Raw genomic sequence first — 27854 nt, 5'->3', positions numbered from 1 at the left:
TTTCTTTTCATTTCAACCAGTTTAGTAGGATCACCCAGTCGAGAAAAGAGAGAAACTCTTTAAATACAGTCAGTTGAATAGGAAGTGGAGCAATGATGATTAAGGCTCTTCCCCCCACACACATACACCCCCCAACCTTCAACCCCCCGTTTGTTTCCCCTATCTTCTTTGTGCACCTTCCCATCCAAATGTTTGTATTCCTTATTTCAAAGAAAAAAAAAAAAGCACTCCGGATCGTTCTGTCAGTTTTGCCAGTAAATACAAAGTAAAACAAGTGTTGATGGCACTGAGAGTGTTACATACCCAGGCTGTGTTTTTGCATTGCTCTCAATGGAAGCGATCGATGCCCATGTCACAGTCGCGTCCCAATCGCAGCCAAGTCTCTGCCTCAATCTAACCAACAACAGGCAGGGCTGCAAAGGCTTCTCACTACCTCTTCCATCCATCCACCACCAAACTAAAAATATAAGGCTACATATGATCTTTTTAAACACTCCACCACCGCTCCTAAGGATCGAGCCACTGCAAATCCAGGGGAAACGCAATTGAAAAAAAAAAAAAATTCAAAAAAACCCCTCACAGCGATCACCCCAAAAGCACCCGAGCCTTCTCTTTCCACTCTCTTTCTCGTTTTCCTCCTGCCAACTACATAATCCTTGATTAAAAATGGAACAAGGCTAATAAAAAGAAAATTTAAAAAAAGAAAAAAAAGAGAGAGAGAGGAGGACGGAATGGAGCCAAGGAAATGCAACTGTCAGAAAACGGGATGGTCAGACTTCCTGAGTGAACCTGCCTGTGTCTGGCTTAATGTAAATCCACCATCTTCAGCCTGGCAAGTTGTCTTTTGGTTGGGCTTTTTTTTTTTTTTTTTTTTTTGTGGGGAGGTGGAGGGTTGGGGGGGGGGGTGTTATGTTTGCGATCTCTGCCTTGGTACCTAAGGAGGAAGAGGAGGAGGAGGAGGGAGTGTTATTGAATGGTGGCTAAAGCCTCCTCGGGACGGCGCTGAGGTGAAACAGGCTGAACCCGACTGATGCGGCTCCTCTCTCGGTTGGACCCAGTGCCCTTAAAGCAGCCGATGAGAGACCCCCGGCCGCCCGGCTCGCAGGTAACAAAAGAAATACCAACCCGTGCATTTTCTGCTGCCGCTGCTGGGGAGGCTGGAGGGGGGTTTGGAGGAGGAGGTGGAGGGTGGAGGGGGGGCAGAAGATGCAGGAAGGGAGGAGTGGAGGGGAACCGCCGTTAAGTTGGCATCGGATGCGGTGGTGGGGGGAAGTTTATTACCAGGGGTTTTGGGGGGGTTGGTTTTGTTTGGGTTTTTTTTTGGGGGGGGTATTTTTTTTTTTTTCGGGAAATTTCATATCAGGAAACAGGGGGAAGCAGGGACGCGTCTGCCATTAGCCGCCGTGTAATGGGAAGGGATGCACTTGATTCTGGCACGGGCAGTTAGAGCAGGAGCCGAGCTGCCTTCTCGCTGTTTATTAGCTTTTTTTTATTTTTTTTTTTTTTTTGGCAGTTGTGGGGTATTTTGTGGTCTTTTTTTTTTTTTTTAATTAAACACCTCAGTCCTCGGTTTAAAAAAAAAAAAAACTAGACGCCTGTCCCGCAAAACAACCCCCCCCGCCCGCCCTTTCAAAAATCTCAGAAAGGCTGCGTTGAAAACAAGCCCCGACCTTGCCTGCGAGGAGCTTTTCCTACGGCACGGCCCGGCACGGTACCGTGCCGAGCCGCGCCGCGCCGTGAAGCTGTCAGGGAGGCAGGGCACCCTCCTAACGGGCTCCTCTTCCTCCCGCTGCCAGAGACGGCAGCCGGTAGCTCCATCCCGCCCCACACCCTGCGCACACACATACAGAGTCCCCCCTGCCTCGCTCTTGAGCAACCTACCTGCAAAATATTAAGAAAAAAAAAAAAAAAAGAGGAGGGGGGAAGGCACCCCACATAATCTCCTGTACAGTGGCGTGGTCCCCATTGCCTCGCTGGCATCTCACCCCCCCTCCCCACCCCGAAAGCGAAAGTTTTGGAGGCCGAGGGGGGTGGAGAAGGGGAAGAGAAGCAAGGAGGGTAGGAGAGCGGAACGCGGCTTCAAAAAGCACCTCAAAGTTTTCGGGAGGGTGGCGGGGGTGGGGGGACGGGACGACCCGAGCTACGAAACAAGAGTGCAAGCTCTGACGGGGCTGGCGAGCAGTGACTTCGGACAGCCGTAACGTCTTTCCTAATCTGACAGTATTCCCCCCCACCCTCTTCCCGAGCTCCCTAAAAAGAAAAAAAAAAAAAAAGCCGAAATAAAAAGTGGGGGGCACCCCCCCAACCTCTTCTGCAAACCGAGCAGGGTCCTCCACTTAATCCGAAAGTTACAGCCCGAAAGAGAAGGGGAAAAAAAAAAAAAAAAACAACCAAAAAAACCCACTGCCCCAGACCAAAACAAAAAAAAAAAAATACACAAGCAAAACGTAACCCTCGGAATAAAAGAGAAAGGGAGAGAGAGAGAGAAAGAAAGAAGGGAGAGAGAAAAAGCAGCCCCTCCTTCCCAAATGAGAGCGAATACTGTACCTAAAAATGGGGAAACAGGCAGAAAAAGGGGGGAGAGAGAGAGAGAGAGGGGAGAGATACATGGGATCTGGGGATGTGAGTGCGTGTGTGTATGTGTGAGAGAGAGAAAGAGGCACAGAGAGGGAGAGAGAGAGAGAGAGAGCGAGAGCGAAATATCAAAGATTGTGCAAGATCAGCCTGGAAAGATAATCGATACTCGACCTAAATTTAACACAAACTACTCAATAAAAGTTAAAGAAAAAACTTACTTTCCATTTCCCCTCGCAGTTCCTACTGGATCTTCGCCTCTTTTTTTTGTTTTGCTTTATTTACTTAACAGCTGATCACATCCAAGTAAACGACAGAAGGTTCATTAAAAAAATAATAAAAAAAAATAATCCTCCAACTTTATTGGGTGAAAATAAAAATGATTGAGCAAGAAGTGGGGGGCATGGAGCGGTCCTTTGGGGTCCGGGAGTTGTTAAAGCATGTGCCGACCGCGGTCTCGCTGTTTGGTTGTGAAGGGGTTGGGAAAAGGAGGAAAGGAAATGAAAATCCGATATGTCTTTATTCTGCTAATTATTATCGTTTTAGCCCTGTTTAAAAAAATGGCTGATTAAGTTGAGTGCGCATGTCTTTGTGTGTCTATTCCCGATATGCACTCTGGGAATGAGAGAGAGAGAGAGAGAGAGAGAGGAGAGAGAGCGAGAGCGAGAGAGAGGGAGAGAGAGAGGGAGAGGGAGAGGAGCGGGAAGAGGAGAGGGAGAGGTGTAATTAGTGAGGTGATCAACATTCTCCGGGCTGCAAATGACGCGCAGCCCCGCAGCCGGGGAAGCCGGAGCTGCGGCGGCTGGCGGGGGCTGGCGGGGGCTGCGGGAACCGCGGAGCCAGCCCGGAGGAGTAGGGGCAACAGAAAGGAGCTCGTGGATACGAACACGAGTCTGCAAACTTCATTAGTAAGGCAGACACACACACACACTCACGCACACAAAGTAGATGGCTAGGGAAAATTAGAAAAAAAAAAAAAAAAAAAAAGAAAGGAGGAGGGCAGCAGACTTGCTCTTTTAACTGCTCAGGAACTTAAAAGAAACGGGTCCAAATTAATTATTCCAGCAGGGAGATACTACTTTCCGTCTGTCTGTCTTTCTGTCTCTTCCCTTTGCTCTCTTTTAATGGGGATTTAATGAAAAATACATTATTGCAATGGGATAATGAATGTACGACACCTCTGTAAGAGGGAAGATAATATAGCAAAGATAGGGAATAACTGCCCGCGCAGAGATAAAGATGGATTTATTTACACATGCATACACACACACACACGTGTGTGTGCGCTGACATCCTACATTGTATTTACACGTATGCACATACATTCCACATACACACAGTCACACAAACCAAAACAGGCTTTATTTGATGGCCGCCATGTAATTGCTTGGAGAAATCAACAATGTAAAAAGCAAAGCCTTCCCGATATCAACTGTAAACAGCCTTATCAAAATGAAGTAAATATCAGCCCAAGGAAACAGTCTCTTTGCATACAATACAGGGCTCATGCATATACATGCACCATCTTCCACTTTTCCTACAAGTATTGATATTTTATTAATATTTTATCTACTATATTTTACCAGACACATTTCATTCTTGGGAGGGGGAGGATTATTATGATGAAAACTAGGGTAAAACATACAGATGTCATTATAAATCAGAATCTTCTACAAATATTTTCCTGTGTGAGATTTAAGAAGATTGCTTCTCATTTGAAAATCTAATTATCTTAACCTAATACTGCAGATGTGAATATGACTGACACTTTCATTAAAAGATAATTAACTAAAACTAGGAATAGACATACTTTAAAATACCCCCTACTGAAGATAAAAACATGACTATTCAAAGAGCATCCGAATCCACCGCAGGAACACGTGCAGATTTTTGATAATGCTATTCCTGAAATGGGTAGACCAGAAATGGTCACTAAGTCACAGTTACACGCCAGAGACATTTACAGTACCGAGGACCCTGCGCAGGTGAACCTTAGAGCTGACATGCCTTTGAAGTTCGTGATTCCTGCCATACGCATCAAAACCTTGTCTTAGGCCTTAAACACCCAAAAGCACCAGGAAGGGTTTATCACAACCTTCCATTAAAAAGCATGCACACATCATCAACAACAAACCAGCAAAAACCTGGATGGCAGAAATATGCACCTTTCTGGGCCCTAAACCTTCTGCTCCAGGAGAACATTTTGCAAGTACTGGAGCTAACGCTAATAGGAAAATCCCCGCCTGATGATGAATTAAGGCTGCCCTTAAGGAAGCACAGGCCGGTGTCAGGGAACCGAGTTGCTAAAAGCAGATGTTTAAGGTCAGAGTGAAGGTCCTGGTAGTTTTGGAGGGGGAAGAAAGGGAAAAAAAAAAAAAAAAAAAAAAAAAAAGGGTCTTCGGAAAGGAGAGGAAAAAGAAGACAGATAAAATAGTCACCAGCCTGAAAGAACAGCTATTCCAAAAATGAGAGCCTGCCAATAGAGCAGGGAACATAGACGGAGCCCTACTCCAATCCAGGGAAACCTTACTTCAAACTTCAGGAAAACCTCCAAGACTCGAACTTAAGCGAAAGTCAGGGACACTTGAGGGTTCGTGAGAGCAACTTTGTTCCTTTTTCAACCCTCACCTAAGCGTTACACAGGCTTATCAATGAAAAAAAAAATGTGAGCGTATGATATATGCAGATTTCCGCAGGCGCTGCTGCCTGTGAATGAAGGTAATAACGAAACTAGGGATATTCTGCATCCTTGTTTACAGGGTGGAAAAAAAAAAACGCAAACAAAGAGTGAAAATAAAATCTCTGAAACCCGCTTACAGTTATCAGGTTGAAGGTGTATGATGGAAAGAGGGCTTTTAGGCTTAAATTGTAGGCGAAGCGGGACTCTGAGGTAGAAGGATGCATTGTCCATTCAAGTGCATGCCTGAAGGATGGTGACACGTTTCCTGAGACTGAAGACAATTAAATACAATGTGATGAAGAAACACCTGAGAACAATACATCTATTTCAAATTCAAGTGAAGAAACACGTATACTTAATGTCACAGAAGAATAAGGAAACGAAGATAATTTAGTTTTAAAGTCGTCCCCCCCCGCGCCTCCCCCACCACCTCCTTTATTCCTAGTGCTTTTTTTCCTGGTGAAACATCAATATCATTAATGTCATTAATGTCAAAACACCAAACGTCAGAACAGTCAAGTCATTCTTTTTTGGCTGTAGATTTCCACCCCCCCACCCCCCACCCCTTCTCACTTCTTGGAGAGGGATATGGTTTTATGGTGTTCTTGAGTTACAGCTAAAGGAACAAAGCGGGGGTGGACAGAGGCAGGAATTGTGAGAGGAGAGTCCACATTTTTCAGGGTTTCTTCTGCCACTGTTTACTGTCCTTCCTAACGTTTTAAACCTCCTCTCTCTCTCTTTTTCTCTTTTTCTCTCTCCCTAAAAATAGCAGCTATCGGGGAGGGGTGGGGGTGTACGGAAAAGAAAAAAAAAAAAAAAAAGAAGGCACTACGGGATGTTAACAGTTTAGAAGAAACCGGGGATCGCCACGTAGCTAGGCAAAAAAAAATCGAAGAAGGTTAATTCCGGGAGGCAACAGCAGCAGCAGGTTTGCGGGACGTGACAAGAGCGGAGCGCGGCGCGGGCTGGGGGCGGAGGGCGAGGAGGACCCGGGGCCGGTCGGGCTGCGGGGCGGCTGCGGGGCGGCGGGCGGGCTCCCCGGCGGCGCGGCCCGGCCCGGCCCGGCTCCCGCTCCCCTCTCTCCTCCCTCTCTGGCTCAGCTGATCGGCCCCGCAGGCTCCCGCCTGACCTCTCAGCTCCTCTCCTCCGGTCTCGGTGGACCCCCCGCCCACCTCCTCCGAACTTCTCCTGCAGGCACCGTTACACGTTTGGGGATTTTCTTTTTTTTCTCTCCCCCCACCACCCTTCCCCCAGCCTCCTGTTGAAACCACAAAAAGCTCTGATAGTGACGTTACATTTCAAAGAGAGGGAAGGAAAAAAAAAATTAAAAAAACCCCTCAGCCGTCTCTGTCCTTCCACCACCTCCAGCCTCAGCCCCAAGGAAAACTTATTAGCCTGGGTGAGAAGGATCTGGTGGGGACCAGAGCCCGACCCCGACCGTTCTTTAATAGACAAAGAAATCCCAGCCCAAACCGGGCTCTGTTACACCACGTCTCTCCGTCAAGCTCATTTCACTCCCTAAATCTGCTCTGCGGACACATAGGGCACAAGGATCTGCATAATTACAGCCACAGCCGCTCCCCTTTTTAATAAACCGACATAATTCCCTAATAAACGTCCCCTTCCCCCACCTTCTCGTCTCCCCAGACCCCAACCCAAGGGAAAGGGGATCCGTGTCTTTTTACTGCGTTCCCTAAGTCTATAGATGAGCTCAGTTTGAAACGAGGTATTACAAGATTTCAGTGTTACAGACCCTTTATCTGAGCTACAGACACTTTCAGATCCCCAGCCCCCACCTCCTCTCCTTTTTGTTGTCTCTTCTCCTCCCGGGGGCTATTTGACAAAGGCAGTGTGTTAACTAACATTTTTGTTTAACTCAGCAACTTCTTTTCAAAACATACTTAAACCTGATAGCAATCTCTTGTACTTTTTTTTTTTTTTCCCCGAGATGAAATTGACTCTGAACTCAAAGCATTTGGCCATTATTATTTTTTTTCTTTGCAGGTATCAGGTATACAAATCTATTGTTAATTTACAACATCGCGCCCCCCTCCCAACACATTCCAGTACACACTAAAAAGGGCGGGGAGGGGGGGGGAAGGGAGAGAGGGGAGGGAATGAAAACAAAAATCCCAGCCCGATATGAGTCCTGCAAAGTTTTGTTCGAAAAAGAAATAAAACAACAATAACATTTTGCATTTCAATTCTGCCCTCCCTTGCCCCAGATTTGGCGTTCACCCACTGAAAGTGCGCCTAAGGAGCAGTGACCTCAGAGAAAAATCACAGCCGAACAGTACAGACATCTCGCTAAGATTTTGAGCTAAATAGTGACGTTCCTGCTTGGCTTTGTTGTTGTTGTTGTTATTTTGGCTGGAGCGGCACAAAAACGCGCACCCGGACGTTACTATAAATAAAAGCCTTCCAGGTCTAAGTCTGCTGCCGGCGTTTCCTCCGGAGCCTTAACGGCCCTTTTTCAGCTCCTTTCTTGGGCAGATCGCGGGGATTAAATGCCCTGAACCTGAGCTCCTGGCCTTGGATGGGAAGGGAAAGAAAAAGGGAAGAGGGAGAGAGAGAAAGGAGAGGGTGAAGGAGCCAGGCGCCCTCTGGGCTTTCAGAGGTCAGCGCTTTGACAGCGCTCTGACCTCCTTCCCCTCCCGGCAACCACCCCAGTGTTTATAAACAAAAACAGTCAGGACTAGCCCCAAACAATAGCAATTCACCAACTTCACAGGCACTTCACTAGCTCTTATGCAAATCAGGGAAAACGACCGCTTACCACCGCTTCCCCCCCTCAATACTCCCCCCCATCAGCGCCCCCCCCCCCCATCCCCTCCAGAAAGCCCAAGAGCATATTTCCAGCAGCGATATATCCAAGGGAAAAATTTTACATTCTATCCTGGAAAAGGACAAAAAGGGACTTCAGAAATAATAGTAAAAAAAGGTTCTGGTAGAAAGATAGACAAAAAGGGAGAAAAAGCCAATAAAACTACGGATCTTACTGCAGAAAGAGGAAAGTTATGAAATATTTATACCTAAATCCAACAATCCACGCTGCCAATAAAACAGGAATCTTTGTTGTGTAGACAATATGCTAAACTGCCTCTGCGACAAACAGCGATTATAAAGCAACCAGGAAAAGTTATTTTCGCCCAAGGAGCCAAGTTTTCAAAGAAAACGTGTGGATTTTACAGCTAAATAAAAGCCACCACCTCTGTGTTATCCGTAAAAACTGCACATAAATTAAAAGCACCGCTAAAAGAAAAAAAAAAAAACAACCCACAACCTTCCAGCAAGCAAGCAGCACATCTGATCTGACTTACAAAAAAAAGAATAATTAAAACCATCTTTAATTACAAAAAGCAGCAAGCGAAAACTAAATGAATCAATGCTTTCTCCCCAAAATGCTGTCCGCCAAGGTATAGAAATGATAGTTCTATAGCCCTGCATTAAAGCGTAACTGAAACTCCACAGTTCAGGAATTGATTACGCGATAAGGAAGAAAAAAAACGTAAAAGAAAAAGACAAAGGTCCTAACGATTTTCAAACTTTTGTTTAAAAATGCTGAAGATCAGAAAAGGTTGAAGGAAAAGTTAAAGGAAATATACCTCAAGAGAAAAAAGACCATCTCCTTTTCTTCTTTGTCTATCAGTCTCCAGTTAAAGCATATGGAAAATGTTTTCAAAATGCCTAGATTTGGCACATTGTCATTGCAAAGAGAGGAGCGCAGTGATGCTGTTATAGAAAATGGGAAATAAATTCAGGATTGGGTGCTGCCTCCTTCAATGCGGATTTATCTAAGTTTAATTTAATATTCCGCAATCACTGTATGATCGCATATAATTCACCAAGATTTTTAAGGGCTTTGCCTAAATATGTTGACCACAGGCACAAAGTAATTTAATCAGATTATTTCCTCCTTTCATTTGTGTTTATTTTTTTTCTCATTAGAAACACTTTAAATTGCAATTGTGAATAATAGAAATGATGGAATATTAGGTTTGAGGTGAACTAACACTCAGAGAAGGCATTAGCGTTATTAAAATAATTCTGAACGTAAAATCAAAAAGCACAAAATGGTTGTTTGTAAAACACTAAACCTGTAATCGATTTATTGGCATTCCGATCGATTAGATAAACGGAAATCTATAGTAAACATAGAAGCATTTAAAATATTTTTCTCTCATTTATAAACAAAACTTTTCTTTTCAGTAGAAAAAAAATGATTATCAAACGACTAACAGGAAATTCTTCAGATATCAAATTACGATAATAAAATTATTTCCACATGGAAAGGGATAATGACAATGATGATAGTAATTATAATAATGAATAATTCAACAGCCCTTTGACATATATGGAAGAGCCTGGTTCAAAAACAGCTTTCGAAGGGGCTACTTTTAGGGGATTTTTTAAGATAAAATTGAATTTTGAGGCTGAAATGCTTAGATCAAGTGACAGCTTAGGTGCAAGTGCGAAAGTTGCGTTAATTTTTTTCCTGCGTTTTTCAGGCGGGAGAGTTCGCTTTGACATAGCCCTTTAAATTAAGTTACCCCTTATTAGCAGAAAATAAGTATGTAAATGCATAAGCTTCCCCTGAAATTGGGGGGGGGGGGGGGGTAATTGCGTCTTCACGCCAGGGCGATGGGGCCCCTTTTACCTCATAATTTAAACGATTTGCCTAGCTCGCCGTGTACCTTCCAGATTACAGAAAAATTCCACGAGCAATAATGCATTTGACCATTTAAGTGAAAGAACACAATTTATTTGGGGGTGGAGGGTGGGGAACTGCGAGCCGGAGAAGTGCAGCAATCAGGGCTTGTGGCATTCTGGCTGCGCGAAAAGGAAGTGTTGCTGTAACGGGTATTATGTTTATTTGATAAAGAAAATCAATGAAAGTGGCTGTAAAGTAGTTAGTGAGGCGTGTGTTTGGGACTCGGGTTGAATAGTGACTCCGGCGGGCTGGTCGATGAGCTCTAAGAGCTCTGGAAATCTAACCTAACCCTCAGAGTGAGCTCTCTCTCACTCACTGCTGCACCTTCCCTCGGCTGAGAGACTTGAGTCCTTGTCTCCTCCCTCTGCCTCCTTCCTTTTCTCTCCACATCCCTCCCTCTGTCCCTCCTTCCCTCTCTCCTTCTGGTTTTCTGCTCCTGCTTTCCTTCTTCCCATCCGCTCCAAGCGTTCCCTCTCCCAGGTTTATTTGCTCTCCCTAATCTCTCCCGTTCTCTTTCTCACTTTTCTTCACTCTTCCCATCTTTGCCGTAGCTGTTTCCTCCCCATCCAGCTGATCCCCTAAGTTTTCCCGTACTCCCGGAGCCTTCCCTCTCCTCTAATTCTCTTCCTTTCCTCTCAGGTCTCTGTATTCCCAAGTTTTCCTACAGCCTCTGTCGTATCTGTCTTCGCCAGCCAAATTTATCTCTTATTTTGGCTTGGTTCCTCCGGACATGTGCTATATTAGTAATTATCTCTCCTCATTTCCCTTTCACACGCTCATGCCGAAGAGATGAGCGCACCACTGTCTTTCCTCAGTTGGGATATTTTAAACATTGGCTAATCTTCAGCGGTGCTTTATTTTCGACCTTCTGCAGCTATTTCCCCCCTTTCCCCCGCTAATCTTCATTCTCTCTAATTTACAACAGAAATGTTTCTCCTCCTCCTTTTCATTTCATACTTTCCAGTTTCCTTTGGGGTTTCTAAACAGTAGTGTGTCCTTTTACATTTCCCTACCTCCATGTCTTTCACTGTTTCTCTTCAGCTATTTTATTTACCCGGTTGCTAGAGGAATATTTCTTTCCTTAACAAGTTTATTTCCCTGTCTTTCAGCCCCAGCCTATAAAAAAGAAAGAGGGGGGAAAAAGGGGAAAAAAAAAAAAGTTGAGCTCTTGGCTCTTTTCTGCGAAGTAACTTGGTTTCAAACTTCTGTTTCGGATTATGTGTCATTATCTATTTTCCCTTATCGCATCCCCTGTTGCCCTCCCCGCCCTCCCCCCATCCCCCCTCCCTCCCCGGCTTCCCTAACAGCATCTTTAGTGTGGTCAGTGTTAAATATGGCAGATCTCTGAAAAACCCTTCCTCTCCAGCTCCCCGCTGGAATTCATTACTCGCCCCGCTCTTCCCCACCCGGCGCTGTCTGCGCGGCCCGATGCGCGGAGGCCCGCGGACCCCCCTCTCCGCCGCTGCGGCCGCGGGGATGCGCAGCGGCCACTTCCCGCTGCCCTCCGCCCCCCCCCCCCCGCCCCCCCGCCCGCCCGCAGCCACCGGGCAGCGCCCCCGAGCCGCGGAGACAGCGCTACCGCAACCCTGGCCACCGCCCGGGGACCGGCCGCGGGCGCTGAGCTCCTGTGGGGCGGCAGGGCCTCCGGCGGGAGCGGGGGGTGGCGGGGACGTGGGCATCCCCTCCACGGGCCTGGCAGGTGCGAGGGCTTTGCGCCGGAAGATGCGCGCCCAGCGCAGCTGCGCGCTGGAGGGCGCAAACTCCCCCCGCCGCCTGCCCTCAGCTGGCGACGGCAGCAGCACCTCCGCGGAGAGGTCAGGCCTCCGGCGGGGCTACCTGCCCTTGTTTGTCTGGAGGGCAGAAGGTGGGGTTTGAGGTCTGGTTCTTCTCCCTGTTCTTTTTTTTTTTTTTGTTGGTTTTTTTTTTTTTAATCTCTTTTCCCCATTTCTTTCTTTCTTTTTTTTTGTTTTTTTTTTTCTTTGGCCTTTTTCCCTATTGTGCCCTGATTGTCCGGAGTGGGATCTAGGTGAGGGATCCCCCCTGGCGAAGTCACTTGTGTGCTGCTGGCAGTGACACACGCTGTGCATGCCTGTCACCTTTGTATGGTCCTGGTTGGGCCACATGCACTGAGCCTGCAGTTTGTTGCAGGATTTGCTTTTGGTGTGTGTAGCGAGTGCTGGTGTAAAAAAGCTTTTCAAAGGGTACCACTGGAGTTGGTGTTTCAGGCCTGCCCTGGGTTTTCAATATGCTTTAACCCGAGGAAATGGTTGTTCCAGGTTAAGTGGCTGTACCCTGTCCTTTGTTTAATTATTTGGGTTCTTCTATTTTGGTCTCATGACAATTATTTTTAAGAAGCTGGAGGAAGAAATCTAATTTATTAATTTCATCCATACTGACTGAAGCATTTACACTGTTTTACTTATGGCTGGAATTATGCTTAGCCTTACTTTTTCTCTATAGGTTACACACACGAAGTGAACAGAATGGGCTCGATCCTGCCAGTCCCTTCCTGAGTGAGTAAACATAGATCCGGCCCGTTGTCGGAAACTCTCGCTACCGTAAGGGCCTCTGTTCGGTGTGAAGTCTGACAAAATGGCTTTACCTGTTCCAGGCACTTACAAGGCTACCCGAAACAAATGCTGTCACCCAGCTCATATAATACTGGTTTGCTAAAAGCATTCTGTATGGTTTTTGAACTGAGTGTCTAATAGCTATAACTTTCTGCTTTGCTTAAATCTGCTTCAGGGAGGAACGACAGCTTTTACTTTAAATGTTTCGTGGTATTGACACAGGCACAAATAGAAAGGAGTATTTGAGACAGTTTCAGACAAAATACAATCCACAAACAAGGTAAACAATACCATCTGAAAGTCTTATTAACTAAAACCCAACATAGAAGTGTACATTTTACAAATATTTGCCCAGGAACTTAGACTGTTAAATTCTGTCAATATCTCCATCACCCCTGAAATTATTGCTCACCTATATCCACAGTGACCCCAAATTGTCAAAGAGAAAGTCTGCCAGTTGTAAATCCACATGGGGCTACAGCAGGATTGCAATTTATTATAAAGCAGAAATGTTACTGAAGGGAAAATTGGTGCCTATTCCCAAGTCCACACCTGAAAGGAACACAGTTTCTAGAAATAAAGATCTTACAGAGGTTTGTTTTAACATTTCTTGTGAGATAGCATCATCATATTAAGTAGATTATATTTACTCTGAATTAATTTTAACCCACTATGAATGCTTTATAAAAAAATTATTTAAAAATAAAAGGGACTACTAAAATTTAGCAACATCTCGAAAAAAATAAAATACATACTTATGTTACAGACTTTATGCATGAGGGTACATTAGAGAATAGTGAAGAAAGAAAGACACTTTTTCCTTCTTTCTCCAAAATTGTCTAGCTTGGAACGGTATCCTTGCTTCCCTCTGAAACGATTTTAATGAGTGCAGAAATATTTTTGGTATAATTTAAAAGAGGAAATGAAGGACTATTATAAAACTAAATTTTAAAGTATGCTTTAAGACTGTGGAAGACAAATAAGGAATATATGTATTTTGGGGGAGATCTTGTATATGATGTTGAAAGAGCTTATTTTAAACAAGTGTGTCCGTACATTCCTTCAGACGACAGTGTGCACGCTGTAGTTGGAGCCGCAGGATTTTTGATCTTTTGCTCTACTTATTTTTAACAGAAAATGACTGTAATGCAAGTTGTGCATAAACAAATTCAAAGATCATCTGAAATGCATTCTTAAAGATAAAATCAATTAAAAAATCTAAAATGCTATTGATTATGAAGAACTGTTTGTTAAACACCTGTCTCTAACAAGGTGATCACAGGATTTTTAATATTTGCTCCCCAAATAAACTTGTGAATCTAAAAATATGCTAACCTGCATACACAATGTGGACAACTTTCCCCTTTTTGATTAATTTCTGGTGTCAGTAATAATAATGAACACAAGAAATGTATTCCACTCTCTTACCCTTAAATTCCTTTAAAATTATCCCTTCATGGAGACACTCTTAGAAATTAGCGGTACTGTAGGAATCAGTATTTCCACCAAATAATTACTTTAAAACAATACATGTGCCATTTTCCTTCCTTTTTCCATAGACAGTTGTGAGTATTGATTGATAAGATAATCGTCAGTAAAAAGAAGGAAATAAAAACTAAAACATACTGTAAGGCAACCAATAGATATTTTTATATTTCTACTAAAACATTTGGATTTTCTTTTAATAGGAAGCTTTCATATATTATTAAACTGCACCTGATCCAGATAATAATGAAGTTAACTACCGGCAGGTGAAATGGTGTTTTCTGTGTCAGATTTATACTTTAGCCTCACAGACACTTCATATCCCCGTTCTGCATTTCTGTTGTTAACATAACATTATTCAAACTTTAATTTTGGGACTAATGCAATAAGTAAAAGATATGTGTGTGTATGCAGAAACACACAGAAACAATTGATCTGCCCCTTTTTTTCACAAAAAAGTATTTGTGTATAGCTATATATTTAGAAGCATACAAAGGTCTGCTCAGTTTTTTGTTTTGGCACAGTAATTAAGGTAGCAGGATTCAGATACGGTTTAATGCTGAACTTTCAAAATCTAACATTAGAGTTCCTGGTTCATCTACAACAGGATGGATACTGTGTTTATAGAGTTCATTCTTGACCTTACCTGAGTAAGTACTTTAACTTAAAGTATGAGATGCACCTAAAGGGGTAATACATTGAGTTTAATAGGAAGACAGTTAATAACCTTTTTTCATCCTCATGCACTATCAATCATGGCTGTCACCAGTCTGCTGAATCAAAGCAAAAGTGTTCTTCACAGATGACTGATTAGAAACGCAAAATCACAAGATCCATCTTCATGGTCACTTTTATTATAGTCATTTTTAAACTGACAGCAACCTGCTCAGTTTCAGCAGACTGGGCATCACAAATAGTGTCACTCAGTGCAGCTAAGCATGAGAAGATGTTGGCTGGATTATACTTAAAAATAATTAGGCCCAAAGCCTTTTGTGGAAGCAAGAAAAAGGATTTTCTTGGTTCCTGCCTCATCTTTTCAACACCAGCAGCCTACATTTTTAAAGTGGGTTACTATTGGAAAATATTTTCATTCTTCTACTTCTTGTGAATTAATCAGTTTTATGTGGCCCTTGGATACTTTTTTAAAACAATATCTTTGCTGGTACTGTGACCAGTCATTTTTGATAGAACCATTCTTAAGCACAGGCTTAACGCTACATGCAGCTATTTGCTCAGCGCAGTGATGAACTGCCGGTTTCCAGCCTTCGAAGGAATATTGCTAAAGCTAATTACCTTGTTAACTAGATTTGTTTCAATAACATTGTCTCCTGTTCAAATAAACTAGCAAACAGTTCAACAGTTTAAGGTTATTTATAAACTAAATAGGCTCCCGCAAATTTTAAATCAAAATGGTAGAGGGAGAAAGGGAGAAAGGGAACTCCGGCACCGCAAGGCGTGCTCTGTTCTAGTGCGTTTCCGAAACGCCATGAAATCTAATGTAAGGAAGGGTATTCAGTAATGTTGAAAAAGAAAAGGTTTTTCATATAAATATGATAAATACTGAATTTACATTGTGGTTCACAGTCTTTAAGCTTTGTACATACGAAGATAAATTGTGTAAATTGCTATTGACTTCAAAGGGTGTTTTTTCTGTGTAAAAACTGTAGGATTGGTTCCTTAATGTAAATAAAAGCCATTCATTCTACTTAACGCTGCTTAACAGGGGTAAGAAAATAATAGATTCTGATTTGGAATTTTGATTCAAGGACTGATGGAGTGAGAAGACAGCCAAGACTAATTTTTAAATTAAGTGGAAGCTAAATAGGCCTCCTGCAAAACTCCTCAAAATCTTTTCCCCTTTTTAAAATTTAAATTCCACTTCATTTTGTGAACACAAAATAACATATTACACCAGCTGAGCATCATTTGAGAATTATCTTTAGAATGCCAGCGAAATGGTGCATCTGGCTTGCCACTTAACTTTAAACCTCAAAAGGCAGTCTTATTAGTAAGCCTGATTTGTGGGGCTGTGATCCCTTTAATACGCTCAAAGGACTTTAAGCAGTGTATATCTAAACCTTTCCTTTAAAACACACTTGCTAACTACAAGCGACTTCAGTGAGCTGCAGCATTGGAGCTTTTTCACTTAGAGTGCCCCTTGCCACCCTCCTTTCTCAAACTGGAGGGCAGGACTTTTGTCAAGTAGGGCCCTTCCATAAGGGAATGCTGTTCGTTTCCACCCTCATGCCTTACTCTCACTTTTTTTGCTAGGCTACACACACACACACACATACACACACATATGCACAAACATGCAAGCAAACTGTCTCATAAACACAAAGCATGCTACATATGTGTTATTAAAACTATACAGCATGAATTGGCACACAACCACTGGTTCCTCGATAGTTATGCTGACATATTTGTCCCAACTAATAACACCTGGAGAATATCTTTACTTAAAGTACCGTTATTAGTTTTATAATATTTCCATGTACTGCATAAACAACTGTGAGACCGAAGAAAGAAAGTCGGATGCCAAGGAGTTTTATGTCCACTTGAGATTCAGATGCTGCAGAAACAGTTTAATTTTTTTTTTTTTTTCCCAGTCAATGCTTATCTTAAGGACATAATTAGCATTTGATAATATGGTCCCATGTAGAGATTCCATGTTTGTTAAAGTGGTTTTAACATGCATCTCTATTTTCTGATGAAAAATTGATACACTAATGCTGACTGACATCTGTCTAAAAATCAAAGAGGCTAAGTACATCTGAATTTAAATTTATGAGCATTAATCAAAAGCTAATCAAGTAGAGAAACTAACAATGTCTACTGATAAATAACAAAATCATATTTTAATAATGATGCTTTTAGGGGGAAGACAATGTTATTTAATTAATCTTTTTTTTCCCATTAGGTATTTTTAATGGTGTATTCTCAATACAAATAGCTAAGGAAACTTGACTATAAATTATTCATGTGCACCTTTGTGTGTAGTGAGGACCTATTTTAAAGAAATCTTGAGATCTGAAAGTATAGATATCTCCATTAAAGAAATAAAAGCACGCATTTGTTTGAGCTACAAACACTTTCAAGTTTCAAGCAGAAAAGTTACTTTTTCTGCTAAATATTATATAGTACTGGTCTACTTTCTAGGATTTTTTTTCAAGGTCAGTTACTATTTTAAGACAGTGTGGAAAAGGTGACCGGTGTAGCTTAACTTAAGCACATAGTAAATCCATATCTCTCTAATAATGAGCATAAATAGAGTGAGCAATGGTAAGAAATTTAGTGGGTTTTTTTTTCTTGTCACAATGGAAGCAGATACAGGTAATATCATTAAAGATATTTTAAATTTCTTAAGAAAACAACTACATTGACCTGACTTTGTAAACTTCTAGTTTATTTTACTGTATGTGCTGTATCTTTCTAAAAATGCCGCATTGCTCATTGTGTGCTTATTTACTATATCACTACACTTGCTTATCTAGAATATTTATTGCATATATGTGTATAACACTGAATTAACTTTAAAAGACTAGGATTTTCAGAAATAAACTTTGAATTAACTCTATTTCCAACTACAATTCTATCTATCAATCATTGTAAGATGTGACTGAAGTAAGTACTAACATACTATGGGTTCATACTATCTTTTTGTAGGACATGTTACAGTAGAACTATTATTACATATTTAAGTACTGGATGCATATAAACATTTTGTAATATTTCCCAAGATGTAATTTGTATAATAAATAAGTAAAAGAATTTGCATTTACTTTAGAAATTACTATGTAATTGGAAAAGAATAATAGTTACTGGGTAGGTAGATGCACGTAAGAAAACAGCTGAAGGGCAGTGTAACTTTTTTTAAAATAAGCAGATCTACTCAAGTAAATAGACCAAACAGTATTTGGAAGATTTCTCTTTCCAAATACACTTATCCTAGACATATTTAGACCCATGGAAAATAGCCCTCAAATCCTTCAACAGCAAAAACACAGAGCAGCAGACACAAACACTAGGAATTCCCATACCACACCTGCCTTTTTGCTGCCTGAATATGCAGCTATTTCTGTCCTCACTGCATTTTTTTTTCCTTCGGTTTCTGAAATGTTCCTTGTAGAAGCTTAGAGAAGGGAAAAGGCTTTTCTGTGAGCGTCAGGTTGCGATAAATGTGTGTATGTGAATGAGAGAGAGAGAAGAGTGTGTGTGTGTGCGTGCGCATACGAAGATGTATTAGGAAGGCTTGACTGGTCATCTTTCAGCATCTCTCTCCTACCTGGGGTTCAGAACCTCAGCTACCACTCACTGAGCTTTAAAGGGAAAAAAGCAGGGAGCAGAAGGCATGTAAAATGCTTCTATTTTTATATTAAAATTACCAACATTTAGAATAAAGCATATTGCCCAGTATCAGTGGCTAACTACTTACACAATTTTTACCTTCCCCAAAAGCATTCAGATGTGTACTGGTAAGTTCAGATGACTGCTCATCAGGACTTAAAAAGGATTCTGCATTTTTCTTTTTGTATTTTCTAAAATATTGATTGTGTATTATAAAGCAGAGATTTCTGTTTTGTTGTCTTTTTTTTTTTTTTTTTTTGTCTTTATACTCCCAGACCTCTCTCTTTTTTCGTCTCCTGCAAAAGAAAAGAGCCATGAATTCTTGCAGGTTGTCTATGCATTTTTGCTTTATAAATCAACATGTTACAGGAAAGGTGTAACCATTTCTTTGCCAAATACAGCAAACTTCCATATTTTTTTTTCAAAAAAATTAGGAACATCATCTATTTTTATCCTGCTGCCAAAGGATGCACATGGAAATTGTGGTATAAACATCATGGATGTGCTAAATACACTAAAACATGTGAGTCTAATACAGATTGACAATAACAGGAGAGCTATGTTATTTCTCAAGTAACAGATTCAGGGATAAACATATATACTTTTTTTTTTTGTGTGTATCTTTTAGAAGTAGTCTAAATCATAGCTTAGATCATAGTCTGGTAGGCTAAAAGGGAAAGATTATTTTCATATAAATGTCCAACCAGGGTTTTAGAGCCCTGCTGTGGAATGCAAAAGGGGTACAAAATATTTCCCCAAATTTCCTTGCCCTGATGATAAAAGAATAGTTTAGGTGCTACAGTAAGGGTGGGGTTTTTTTTTTAATATTTGATCTTTCTTTGTAGTTTTTATTCTAACTTAACTGTATTTAGGCCTTGTTTTCATCTTTATAAAGCACTAGGTTTTCCTTCTTTGTAAGCTATTCTCCCACAGTGCATCTTAGTTTAATTCATTTTTAGCAAAAGAAACACCCAGGTTCAATCTGGAGACCTCCTTCCAACATAATTTAGCTAGACCTTTTCTTAGTAAAGGTTTTCTGGTTTTCATTTTCACTTCATATTCTCAAATAAAAGATCCTTTGTTGTCTACCATTTGATTGGACTTAATGAAAAACACTCCATTTTAACTTAACAGTATTTCCCTTTGAATTTATTATATTTAAGGACACTGTCAAAAATCAAGCATATAATCTCAGGTTTTTATACTTAAAATTATATTACTATCATATGGTTCAATGAGGTGATGTAAAAAGTGTATTGAATAGATTTCAAAAAGAGAAGTGAAAAACTAGCCTCATTTTAATATGAAACTAAATACTATGGCTAATGTGGAGATTGGGTATGGTAGTTGACTTTAAAGACTAACATGTGACAGGGTGCCAACAGCTGAATTGTGCAGTATTGACTAAATGAGGTTCACTGATTTGTATTGAGGCTAATATCTTCTTTAAACAATTCCGTGTAAATTGTGCGTATAAAGTCATTGGAAGCTATTTCTCAGGACAGCCTCGCTGGCTAGCTACCTGCTGGAGTGAGGAAGATAATCAATAGAAAGAAATAGAGCTGAGCATGAGACTAGGAAGCTTCAGAGCAGTTAGTGCTGATAAAAGTAGATGATGTCAATATTTGGGAATAACACAACTCTAGGATAACAGACAAAAGAGAAGTGCATATGTTGTAGAGTGTTCAAACAGGGGCAGAATTAATGCATAAGTGGCAGATGTTGCCTCAGGCTGCAAAAGACATTATTTATTCCAGGTATTGTTAAATTCCTAGTGAAACACCACTGCTCAAGATAGTATATTAAAATCGTATCTAGCAATGTGAGAGTCAGAATACTTTTTACATGAGTAGAAATTCTCAGATACGAAGATGATGATGCACCCTATTGATACAGAGCATTTTCCACACATCTCCTTGACCTCATAAGAAAGAGCCGCTGTCAGAAATGAATACTGCAAAAGCAGTGTTCAGTGCTCCCTAATTAAATGAATATTTAGAACTAATATTTAAAATATTAACAAAACCAACACGGAACGTCATAGTTTGGCAGAAATCAATTCTTTACTTGTAAAGATGTAGACATCCTTGAGTCCACCCTCTTCCCCCCGTTTTTTGTGTTTAAAGATTATTGAAACAAAAAATTCCCAATGCTCATTCAGAATTTTAATATGGTGAATGCTTTTAGCTGTGGTGTCCTTATTGGTAGTGAAGTATTGGTATATTTTTGCTAATTTAATAGTAGAAATCAGTTTTCCTCTTGCTGTCAGGCGATGAATTTTTGTTCTTCTATGCTGATCTTTCTGTTGATGTATTATGACATAGTCTGTCAACATGAACAGATACGTGAAAGGGAAATTGGGTGACTGAGACATGCAACCTGAATATGGCTCCTCTTGAATTTTAAGCATATTATCGTGTTCGGGTACAGCCAGTAGAAATGTAGGATTTTTATTTTTTTGTGTCTCTAAAGAAAGCTATTATTTTGATGTAATTTAAGCAAAAGTAAAACAGGTGGACTATGACAAGGTCCTAAAAGCAGAATGAATGAGGTAACTCCAAAACATACGCATGCGAGCTTAAAAAGCTTTTGCGTCTAAGTTAATAGCCCTTTAAAACTAGCATTTGCAAAGTGCAAAAGTTTTTGTGTAAGAAGAACCAATCCAGGCTTATCTGATTATTAAATATTGCTATCGTTTTTTTTTTTTTAGATTAAATAATTCCACAAGCTTTACATGGTTTTGTTGTCACAGATGTTTTTATTGTTTGGTGTTAGATGTCTGGATTACATCAAGTAGGTGATTACTATGTCAGCTAAAAAGGTCAAGTTCCATACTTTTTATTTCAAACCATCATAAAGAAACCTTTCTATAATGACACACATGTCTATACTGTAGATCTCTCCACATTCGCTTTAAAAAACGCTTCTCTCTGACACATGGCTTAACAAGAGAGTATTTCATATATTGATAGTTAATATATTGTCAATATGCATAAGATAAATACTTGTGTACTGAAATAATTAACTTTTCCACAACAAATTTCTTATTAAAATACCAGATCTGATCACTAAATATAAAATTTATAGCACTAAAAGTTGTTATTAGTAGAGTCACATGCCATAAAAGCCTTCTCACACTTTTTTTTTTCAGGTTGCTGTTCTTTAGTTGTCATATGTGCCATCATTCCGTCTTAAAATTACAGGAATATATAAGATTGATTCCTGTTTAATACTTAGCTCTAAAGAAATCTTCATTTCAAATAAAGCATGCATTTTGATCTGGGACATAGCAAAAAAAAAATCTTTAAAGATATATATACATCAACTAATTTGTTAATCTTGTGCCACTTTTAGCATTTGTCACACATATAGACCAGGAAATTGGCTCCATCTCATTCTAGCTCTGTGTTGAATTAAAAACCTCTACTGCAAAGAAGAGCATGATGTGGGGAAAGAATAAATTTAGTTCTTTCTTTAGTAATGCACATATATTTCCATACATTTCACATCCTAAGGGAGCCTGTGAATGCATTCAATAAATACAAAACTGTAATTCTAGGAAAAGGGAATTTTTGTATTATAAATTTCACGTAGTGCTTTATTCTTAAAAGATCTGAAATTATAAATGTCATTATGCTTTTATTCTTTTGTAAAATACAGGATGTAGAAAAAAATGAAAGCATTCAATTTCAGGGTCATTGGTGTTTCTGAGAGTATCAGATGGTTTAGAACAAAAAAAAAAAATATTCAACAATGGCACTTGAAAATTAAGACAATATTAGCTATCACCAGCCAAGATATTTCTGCCTTACATATCCTGAAATCAAAATCATATATGTAAGCATTTATATGGAACGATTGCCTATCTTCACCTTATATATTAAGGTCAGCGAAAAGAGCAGTTTATGGATAAAGGGCAATAATAAAGAGGTAGCCTTTAAACATGATTAGTTGGTGTCTATTAAAGATGTGTTAAAATGAAATATATACTGCAGGTGAGGGAAATTACTAACTCCTACTAGGATGATAGACTTGCTATATATGTATTTCACTATACCTTTAAAATATTTGTGAATTTGACTGCATTCTGAGGAGACAGAGCAATGTGGTAGATTTATGAGGGTCTGACGGAAACAGGGCTAGGAAAGATTATGGCATACTTGTTTAGAAAAACTGAGAACTGAAGGTTCCTGATTTACACTGTCATATATCTAGATGAAACTATAGTTTGCAAATTGCCTAGAGGAGCTATCTTTTATTAAGTGTTTGATGGGTACAGAAATGTACATATCTATTCTAAAACAGTCTAGGAATACTGATGCTGTATTTGCAAATACAATTTTAACGTTTTTTAGATTTTCTTAAATCCTTTCATTTTTATGGTCCCAACCATGTTCTGAACTCCCGTGCCTACTGAACAAGCCATATGGTTAGAGGAGTTTTGTTGCATTGTTTTGAATTCTTGGATAGCAATATGCTGAAGTGCTCCCTGCACTGCAGGACTAGGAGAGAGCAAACTGTAGCTCAGGCACTTTTCACCTTTTTCAACAGATTACCAACGTATTTGACACATTCTATGCCTTCACAGTTCAAAAAGGGAAGAGGGTATTAGAATTCCCAGCTTTCACAATTAATGCATTTCCAAAAGCTTTCAGCTTTGATGCTATGTTGTGATGCCATTACACACATTTATTTTGAAATTAGACAAGGAGGAACAGATAAGGTATGCAGGTTTACCAGGCATTGTAAGATTTCTCACAAAAAAGCCCCAAAGACTGGTAGGTTCCCCACTCAGGTCAACTTTGCTTGTTTTATTCCAGCTGATACAAGGTAGATGACTTGTCTAGGCTGGGGGAGCAGGCTGGCTTTGCACTATTATTTTTGGTACATTAACTTCCTCTTTCTTTAGGAGCTGTTACTTTTTAATCTTATTTTAAATCATTATTATCATACTGAAAATCTGTATTAGTCAGTACAATTCCACTTTCATAATTCACATTTTATTAATGCAATTAAAATTGGTATTTACTGATGCTTCAGGAACAAAATTATGAATTTAATATCAATTTAACAATGGATGATGTTATGCATTCTAGTTCTGTCAGCATATTTTCAAGCCAGGTGAACGCATTATACAAATATTAGGCAATATTTTACATAATAATCTACCTATTAGGTGGGAAGATTTGTCAGGCTTGTAGGTACACTTGGTCACCAATTATGTAGAGAAAATGTTTTTCTTTCCATGTGTAGATGTGGAAACAGGACTAAAATATCAGCACTTTTAAAAATTTCACTGGCTTCTAATAATAACAAAATAGGTGCTATCTGTTACTGTAAGGTTTTGGTCAGCAGCAGAGAAAACAAAGTTTATGATCGCATAGCTACCTCTACTTTCATTATGAATATATGTTCAGTGTATCTATAACTTTACCGAAGGCTTTCTGTGCTATAATATTATATGAAGAGTTGTACCTCTGTGCTAAGCAACATGCACCGAGCGATTTTCGTCAGTAGCTAGCATAGTTTTCTTAAATCATTAGCTCATCAGATCAGGGCAGGAATGCCTGGATTTTTCTGGATGTTTGGATAGTGCCTAGCATACTATAATGTGTACTAGAATATAAGGAAATAATTGGCACTTGTTAGTTATAAGCAGCACTTGTTAGCATAGGCTTTCTAGCATGCCAACAAGCAATTAACCTCGGCATCAGTCACTCACCTTTTCCTAGTTAACTCGCATTACACTTTGGGGACAGCTGCCATCTTCTTGTGGAAAAATACATGTAACTATGCCCCTAACTGTCATGTGACTTTTAGACCAGTGTAACTTTATTCTATTCAAAAGAATTAGAGCTTTCTAAATGGGAGGGTAATCAAGAAAATTATTTTTCTTCCATGACTGTAAATTACGAGTAAGTGCACTTAATTAATTGGAACTACATCTGTGTAAAACCGTGGCACTGAAATCGGAATCAATCTTTTCTTTCTGTACCTAAGAGGTGAAAGTGTAGTACTGTACATAAGTCAATCAAAGTAATGATGTTGCTTAGCAATGTAAATGCAAAAGAGTAGATTGCTGATGCCAAGAAATTTGCACCCACGTATTGCACCTGTCAGTGAAAGGGAGGTTGCACTGCAACTGGAATGCACTGCAATGTGGAATTAATGCCCTCATTAGAGACGACTTTGTCTCTATTGGAAATACCTGACAAGACAATATAGTGCAGTTATTTATCAGCTCGTCATTGCTATGGGTGGCAGGAGTAGCTGGTTTTGTTCTTTTTTTGTTCTATTTTTTTCTAAGATGTAGTAAATACTTTCAGACTATTTTAGAGAGAAATAGATGACCAGAGGAGTTTATGTGTGTTATTTGTGCAGATCAGATAGGTTGATGGTGGGTTAATGTAACTGTTTTTTCTCTTTTCCCTACATGTAAGAGTGATTTTCATGGAAGAAAGGTACGGCTAGGCTGAACTGTGATTTAAAGCAGACAATTTTATTCCAAAAGCAGGAAGCAACTTCCATAAATGACAGTTTTTTTTTTTTTCTTTTGATAACTCCAGTGAAATACAGAGATGACACCTGTATGAGGCTTTTTTTTTTTTAGAAAGAGGGACTGGGACACTTCTCCTCCCCTGACTATCGAAATGACACATAAATATCATTTCTTTTACTTTTTCTGTGAGTTTTGTGACTTGTGCCTTGGTGTGTGACTGCGATGTGCATTTTTTGTTGACAGATGTGAATAAGGTATCTAAAATACTGAATAAAAGTGTGCCTGACCCAAATAGGGAGCAATAATGCAGAATAACTTAGGGAAAAAAGAACGAAAAAGAAAAAACAGATTCACTGTAAACTTATTTCTTCCTGGACAGTCCATTTGGGAATAAACAGGTCACTGTGGAGTATTTTTATAGTGAGTGATGGAAGCAAAAAAGTAGAAAGTTGAAGCCTGTAAGGTATTTACACACTGCTCTTAAGAGTTTTACATACTCAATTCTGAATAAATAAATTTTTCAATTATGAAATGCAATCTATCCAGTGCAGGTATGAAAACCATAAAATAGGAGTTTATTTTTTTTTTCAAAGAAGTTTAGTTATTATTGCTTAAAATTCTCCATCTTTCACAGTCAGAAATTCTTCTGGGAATGTTTAAAGAATGGACTTTTATTGGATTTTTTTTTGGTGTTCTCTTCAAATAATCACTGTGGAAATCATCCTGAGGCATATTCTGGTCTCAAGTCACTTTACACTAGGTTAAGTCACCCTGTAAAGTTCTTACTACTAGTTGGGCATTGCCTTAGTGATGTTAGTCACTTTTCAAATATAAAATAATCTATTTGTGAAACAGTCCTATGAAAGCAAAATATAACTATGTTTAATTTGATCCTTGCTACTATGTTTTCTTCCAAGTGTATATGTGGTAGCTAAAAATTACAATTTTCATCTTGCACTAAGCTTCTGGCCACTTTTCTTGATACCAGAACTTACATTCTCTGAGCTGCTCAGGAGCGCAATCCCCAGCCTTTTTTGCTGAGCTACTGTTTAAATTAGTTGGGTTCACCCTGAATGAGTTTGGTTAGAGAGTGACTATATGAGCAGCTTTGCTGGCAGCTCTGAGGGAGCAGCAACCTCCATCTGGGGTACAACACGCAGCTGGAACAGACTGAAACGGCTTCCTTTGCAGCTAGCACAGTTATGGTCAGAAAGCATCGTTAAGCTACAAGAATATGAAGCACTCCTTCACGCTGATGCAGAAATACAAGAAGATACCATACTTACTGCAGAATCATGATGCAACTTTGTGGGTTTTGATTTTTTTTTTTTTGATGTTAAATAAACTTCATGGTGCAACTGTGGTAGAACAGGAAGGTATACGAAGCTCATTGTTGTGTATAACTATTGCATGCCTCAATACAGCAAATTGATTTGAACTATATTTCTGCTTAAACTATTAAGCACACTATTGAAAACAGTCCTTGAAGGACTCTTGAAGAATTCTTGCTTGTATTAAAATATTTTTTCAGTAGTGGGATTAATTATGTAAGAACATGAAGAAAACTGAGAGGAAGAATAACCACGTGAAGTAGAAGGAAGTGTCCTCAGTGGTATAGATGAGAAGAGAAAATGTTATGTTTTGGTATAAAAGATGTTTCCTGGTGGTACTTCTGCTGAAATCTGCATTATGAAGCAGATCTTTGATGATAATTAGTTATATAAACCCATAATGCAAGCGCACAGTGCATTGAGAGCCTGGCAAATTTATTAACTTTGTTTATTTAGACTAACTGATGCTTTTACTCATATTTAAAGATGATAGATATACAGAGAGAATAGAATATTTCTTTCTGTGTTCTTTCTCAATAATAGTCCTGTTGCATTTTTGCCTAGGGAGTTAGGTCATTTAACTTGTACCTGCAGCATTTCCATGCAGTGCAACACATTTTTGCCTCTTGGTTATTAAGACTGCCCATAAAAATCCATTTTAAATGGTGACTTAAGAAAAGCATCCTTGTCAATAAACACAAATTTGTAGCCTTAGTCATCTTTGATGATTAGAATATATGGTTGCATAATGTAAAATGGTATTAATTATTCAAAGTGCTCTGTTCTGATAATTTTTGTACTTACGCACACGTTTTCTTTTCCTAGGTACTTTTTTAATGCTGAAATGGGCATACTAATTGTGAACTGTGCGGTAAGAAGCTCCTTCTAAAATATGCAGTAACTTATTTACTGGAATTTAACAGGCTGTGCACTTTAAAGCTTCTTTTGCCTGTAATCATGTGAACAAACCTTGCAAGTCATATTGCCAACTCAAGATTCGGCACAGCAACAGCAGCACTGAAGCAGCCCCCGCCATTGGGCAAGAAAGGAGCTGGTGACCTGCGACAGGACGAGAGACCTCGCTTCCCAGGATTTGCTCACGGTTACGCTTCTGGCAACTGACATTTCCATTTTACTCAAAGCTTCTACATCTGTGTCATCAGACAAAGCCCCATGAGTGATGGCAGAGCAAACTAGCCTTCATTTTCAAGTTCGAAGAGAAAAAGTTATTTACATGTCTAAATCCCAGAACCTGCTGTTCAGAGGTCACTCTTTGCTATCTGCTGCTTTAAACCATTAAGGTTTCCAAAAGCTCTATAAATAAATGGGCCATAGTTTGGGGCAGAAAAGTCTTATTATTTTCATTTTGTTTAGTTTCTTTTTGATATTATCATCTGATTTTTGTCCTACCAGAGGAGCATGGAAGATAGGGTGTTCCTGTCATCTCTTACAATGAATGACTGCTTAAAGGGACTGTCAGAGATTGCAAGACAAATCTCTGACCCTCCTTAAAATTGCTATAATCTGAAGAATGTCTTTTAATAAGTTAGGATTTCAGAGTTTATTTTGTAAAGAATATTATTGATTCATGTAATGACTACTCCTTTACTGTTTCATTACACTTCCAGCTCAGTATTTCTTACATTCTTTTGGTTAG

General features: G+C 39.7%; 1 protein-coding gene and 1 long non-coding RNA gene across 2 annotated transcripts in view; one reads left to right on the top strand and one right to left on the bottom strand.

Moving 5' to 3' along the window:
* Nucleotides 1-3079, bottom strand: part of ZFHX4 (zinc finger homeobox 4) — a 149655-nt gene extending 146576 nt beyond the window's left edge. The window contains exon 1 of the mRNA XM_086740945.1: nt 2796-3079. The gene's annotated coding sequence lies outside the window, so the exon portion shown is untranslated. The remainder of the gene's footprint in view (nt 1-2795) is intronic.
* On the top strand, nt 436-27830 carry LOC147601827 (uncharacterized). Its single transcript, XR_015257715.1, has 3 exons — nt 436-1105; nt 12426-12478; nt 27023-27830. It is a non-coding gene; the product is annotated as an uncharacterized LOC147601827 (long non-coding RNA).
* Nucleotides 27831-27854: the final 24 nt, after the last annotated feature.

The sequence above is a fragment of the Chlamydotis macqueenii genome, chromosome 2 (assembly GCF_036417535.1).
Source record: "Chlamydotis macqueenii isolate bChlMac1 chromosome 2, bChlMac1.mat, whole genome shotgun sequence".
NCBI lineage: Eukaryota > Metazoa > Chordata > Aves > Otidiformes > Otididae > Chlamydotis > Chlamydotis macqueenii.
The sequence above is the reverse complement of the archived record's forward strand: the minus strand, read 5'-3'. Positions and strand labels throughout refer to the sequence as shown.